Source organism: Gavialis gangeticus, unplaced genomic scaffold (genome assembly GCF_001723915.1).
Source record: "Gavialis gangeticus isolate Ggan-Ray unplaced genomic scaffold, GavGan_comp1, whole genome shotgun sequence".
Taxonomy (NCBI): domain Eukaryota; kingdom Metazoa; phylum Chordata; order Crocodylia; family Gavialidae; genus Gavialis; species Gavialis gangeticus.
In genome coordinates, this window is record NW_017728992.1 from 86,101,077 (window position 1) to 86,106,873 (window position 5,797).

Consider the following 5,797-nt stretch of genomic DNA (forward strand, 5'->3'; position numbering starts at 1 on the left):
AACTGGATGCAGTACTCCAACTGCGGCCTGACCAGTGCCACATAGAGGGGAAGCATCACCTCCCTGGACCTGTTCATGGTGCATCTGCTAATGCATGATAAAGTGCAGTTAGCCTTGTTGATCACTTCATCACATTGACAACTCATGTTCATCTCAACTCCAAGATCCCTTTCCCAGGCTGTGCTGCTGTGAAGGTCATTCCCCAGCCTATAAGTGTGTTGGTGGTTCTTTTTGCCCAAGTGCAGCACTTTGCACTTGTCTTTGTTGAACTGCATCCTATTTTGTTCTGCCCATTTTTCCAACCTATCCAGATCCACATGGATCTGTTCCCTACCCTCTGGTGTGTTAACTTTGCCCCATAATTTAGGATCATCTGCGAACTTGGACAGGGTGCTCTCCACTCCCTCATCCAAGTCACTGATGAAGACATTGAATAGCACTGGTTCAAGGACTGAGTCTTGCAGGACTCCACTGACCACATCTTTCCAGGTCGATATTGACCCGTCCACCACCACTCTCTGGGTTAAACCCCTAAGCCAATTTGCCACCCACATAACCATGTTATCTTCTACATCACAGCCTGTCAGTTTATTTATGAGAACAGAATGAGGTACCATATCAAAAGCCTTAAAGTTTAGGTAGATGACATCTACCTCAACTCCTGCATCTAAGCATTTTGTGATCTGGTCATAAAAAGAAACAATGTTAGTCAGGCAGGATCTACCTGCAGTGAACCCATGCTGATTTCCTTTCAGCATTATTTCCCCTGCTGGGCTTCCACAAATGTGATCCTTAATGATTTTTTCCAGAGTTTTCCCAAGGATAGAGGTGAGACTAACTGGCCTGTAGTTTCCCAATTCCTCCCTCCTTCCCTTCTTGAAAATAGGAACGACATTAGCCCTTTTCCAGTCCTCTCGGACCTGACTGAAGCACCACGAGTGCTTGAACAGCTGTGCCAGCAGCTCTGCTATGACACTGGCCAATTCTTTTAGCACCCTTGGATGAAGTTCATCCGGGCCTGCTAATTTGAGCACATCCAGCCCCTCCAAATGCCCCTTCACTAAATCTGCGCTAACACTTGGTGAGTTGGTGTCCCTCCTGTGTCTATCTATGATCCAACTGGGAGATTTGTCTTGGTCTGTGTCTAGGAATACAGACGCAAAGAACTCATTAACCAGTTCAGCTTTGTCCCCCTTCTGTCACCGATTGCCCTAGTTTGTCCTGTAGGGAGTCCCATGCTACCCTGTGCCTTCCTTTTTCTCCCTATTACCTGAAGAAGGACTTTTTTTGTCCTTATTTTTTGTCACCAGGCTAAGTTCCAATCCTGCTTTGGCCTTCCTAACCGATTCCCTGCAAGTGTGAGCCAAGGAGGTATACTCCTCCTTGGTAGCTACCCTCTGTTTCCACAGTCTGTATACCTCTTTCTTTGCCCTTAGGCTTTCCTGGACTTCCCTGGTCAGCCAAGAGGGCTTCTTGGCCCCTGTGCCACCTTTTATGGTCTCCTTCTGTGCCTGTAGGATCTCTTCCTTGAGCAATGACCACTCTTCCTGGACCCACATTTCGCCAGTGCTCTTGAGCTTTAACTCCTCACTAATTAATCTCCTGAACACACTGGAGTTAGCCTTTCTGAAGTCTAGCACTTCAGCCCTGCTGGTTAGTTTACCCACTCCTTTGGATAGCGAATTCAATCAATCGATGGTCACTATCCCCTAGGTTACCTTGTACCTGCAGATTCCCCGCCAGTTCTTCCCCTGTAGCTAACACCAAGTACAGCAAGGCATTTCCCCTAGTAGGACTGTATACCTCCTGTGTTAGGTGGAGGTTCTGTATACAGGAAAAGAACCTACGTGAGCAGTTTGATTTGGCTGACTGCTCCTCCCAACAGATGTCAAGGTAGTTTAAGTCACCCATGACAACCGTATCTCTCGACTGTATGGCCTCTGAGAGCTGTCTGGAGAACTCCAGGTCTAGCTCACCCTCCTGGTGTGGCAGTCTACAGTAGACCCCCACTACCAAGTCCTTTTCCCCGCCGACCCCCATATACTGACCCACAGTACCTCAGTTTTGCCCGCCTTTGATCCCATCTTGATTATAGAGGATATATCACATAGAGAGCAATACCCCCCACTTTATCCCATCTGTATAACCAGTAACAACCAATGCTTACTGCCCAATCATGAGTAGGGTCCCACCAGGTTTTAGTTAGTCCAACCAGGTCAAAATTGTTGCTTGCAAGCAGGAGTGCAAGTTCCTCCTACTTGTTCCCCATGCTCCTAGCATTAGTGTAGGGACATTTAAGCCCCCCGATGGGTGCCTTTAATACCCCCTTGTCCTGATATCTATCGAGCCCCTTAGTGCTTACCTCAGTGCTTACCTGGGCTGATCCAGTGCATTGCTCGTAACTCGGTGATCCTAGGATCTCCTTATCCTCTGCTTCCCCATCCCCTGAAAAACCTAGTTTAAAGCCCTTCAGAGGAGATCAGCCAGAACAGACTCTTACTTTTAGAAGAGAGGTGAGGACCATCTAGTCCCAGGATGCCTCTCTCAAGGAAGCACAGATTATGGTTGTAGAAACCAAAACCTGCATGATGGCACCAACTCCAGAGATGCAGGTTGATTTCCCTGATGCAGGTGTCCTGATGCTAACAGCAACCGCTAACCGGAAGGATGGATGAGAAGACCACCTGTGCCCCCAACTTCCTAATCCAGGTTGTACAAGGGTCAGAATGTTGTTGTAGCCATGATAGTGCAAGAAATGTATGAGAGGCAAGTGACATTTTTTATTGGACCAACTGTATTTTATTTTGCACCTGAAAGATTGTCTACCCTGTCTATCAACTATACAGTCAGTCCACCAGAAGATATCACAAAAAACTTGACTCACTAACCAGAGAAATCATGTTCCTTGTTGCATCTGTGCTAAGTAAAATACAGCGGTTAGTAAAATCAACTTTATTCTAATGAAAATTAAATCAGATTATTAAAATGTCAAGAAGTTATTTCAAGAAAATCACTAAATCCCAGAGGAAACTTATACCAACTGTTACTCCAACTTCTTTTACAAAATGAGATGTGTTCTGTAAGCACTTCTGCACTTGAGTAGTCCCATTGCACTTTCAAATATTTCTGAAATATGAGCTATATTCATGTGTGTACTGCAATTGGCATAACTAGAAAGATATTTGTGCTGTATTAATCTTACAGTTTTATATAAAACCATGCTGAATTTAACAACTACTGCATTCTAGCCTCCCAAAATCTTTCCCAAGGTTTATGTGATGTATAAATTAGTCTCCTAGGGTGGGTCCCCGCATGCAGGGGCATGTGCTTATAGAGGCTCAAATAACAGCAACACAAATTTGTGCTATTGCTTTGTGCCCCATCACATGCCCCTGCATGTATGCTTTGGCGTGCAATGAATTGTCCTGGATAGGGGAGGCTGAGACCAGCACCTGTGCTGACCTCACAGTATTACCTGGTGTTCTGGTGCAGCAGACGCACAGATCCAGCAGCATGGAGCCTGGACGGCCAGCCCTCCATTTGTTGCAGTTAATGCTACTGATGCATACTCTGCACCACATTTTTCCCAGTTTTTTTTTTTGCTATCAGGATTTCTCAGTAGCAAATTTTGCCAGAGGGGCGCACATTTTCACATTTCCCACATGCAGTTGTTGGAGCCACAAACTGCATGCCCCTGCACATGGGAACCCATTCCTATGGTCTCTATTGTTTTGCCTTATATCATGGTAGCTTTGCACCGCCAATCTTTTTCAGTTGGAATGATGTCATTTGTAAGGTTATCTGCAAAGACAGAACCCAAACCTTTAGTAGCTAAAAATAAGAACTCCTCCCTGACCAAAAAAGCACAACCCAGTTAGCATGTGGTGGGAGGAAAAGAGCAGCTCTGGGTCTGGAGTAGGCGGCTGGGCTTTTCCAGTCCCAGGTCTGCACTACAAATATGTACAAATGTTCAGTAGATCAGGCTAACTTAGCTCACCACTTGAGATGAACTGAGTTAGATAGGGCCAGCCATTTTTTGCCTAATAACATCCACAAACATCCACACTGATTGGTACTTAGGTTGACCCAACCCTAGTTAGGTTGATTTGAGTGTAAACTTTGCACACACCCTGAGTGTTGATGTTAGACTGATTGGTCTATAATTCTAAAAGTACTTTTCCACTTTTTAGAGAGAGACACTGAGCAGATCTACATGAGATGCTTAACTTCTCATTAGCATAGGTTACTGTGAAATAAGCATGTGTGTCTACATGTGCACATGCTTACTTCACAGTAAATCTCCCTAAACCCAGGTCAATTTTCTGCCTGAAAATAAAAGTAGAAAATTTACATGAGATTAGTAACATCACCATAGCACTCGTGTAGACACCTGACCAGGAGCAAAATCTAATCCCTGTCAGCCATCCACCAGGAGGCAGGAGATTGCTTCCTGCTCCCAGGAGCAGCTTGCTGCCAGGGCAGGCTCCTCCACAGGAGCCTACATGGGGACATGCAGTTTGTGGCTCCAACAACTGCATGTGGGGAATGTGAAAATGTGCGCCCCTCTGGCAAAATTTGCTACTGAGAAATCCTGATAGCAGAAAAAAAACTTCTGGGAAAAATGTGGTGCAGAGTATGCATCAGTAGCATTAACTGCAACAAATGGAGGGCTGGCCGTCCAGGATCCATGCTGCTGGATCTGTGCGTCTGCTGCACCAGGACACCAGGTAATACTGTGAGGCCAGCACAGGTGCTGGTCTCAGCCTCCCCTATCCAGGACAATTCACAGCAGGTGACTCCAAGCTCAGGCTGGGAGATAAGGAGCTCCCTGCTGGCAGGGGCAGGGGAGCCTGTTCCCTGCCCAGCTCTGCAATTGCAGTGCTGGGGTGGGGACCAGGCTGGGAGCTTGTTCCCAACCCATGCTCTGCAATCACGGAGCAGGGGCTGGGAACAAGCTCCCAGGCCCCAACTCTGCAATCGCAGTTGTGATCATGGAGCAGAGGCTGGGAGCTCCCTGAATGGAGCCAGTTCCCTGCCCAGCCTGAAACTGCCTGGGACCTTCCCCTGACCTGGACAGTTCCCAGCCAGCCCCAGGCTGCACAGGGAAGCACATGCAGCCTGGAGGTGGCTGGGGACTGTCCTTTCTGGGCAATCTCCATCCAGCTCCAGGCTACAGATACAGACTTTCCTGCACAACCCAGGGTGGCCAAGAACTGTCCCAGCCAGGGGCAGGTCTGAGCCCCATGCCCCAATCAAGTGATTGAGGCATGGGGCTTGGAAAGAGCTGCAGGAGTGGGGACAGGCCCCTGTCCCTATCTGCCAGTGGGGCAGCTAGCAGTGAGCTAGCTGCTAGCTGCCCTACTGGCGGATCAGGACAGGAGGCTGGGACCCAACCTTCCCACATAGCTTTTTCCAAGCCCTACAAAGAGAGGCTAAAGGGCCTGAACCTCTTCAGCCTCCACAAGAGAAGGCTGAGAGTGTATCTGGTGGCCGTTTACAAACTCACCAGCGGAGACCAGTGGGAATTGGGGGAAGCTCTGTTCCCCCAGGCACCACCCAGGGTTACTAGGAATAACAGCCACAAATTGTTAGAGGGAAGGTTCAGGCTGGACATCAGGCGACATTACTTTATAGTTAGGGCTGCCAGGCTCTGGAATGGGCTCTCAAGTGTGGTGGTACTCTCTCCTACCTTGGGGGTCTTCAAGAGGAGGCTGGACAGATATTTGGCTGGGGTTATATGATCCCAGCACCTGTTCCTGCCCGGGGCAAGGGGTCGGACCTGATGGTCTGTTTAGGT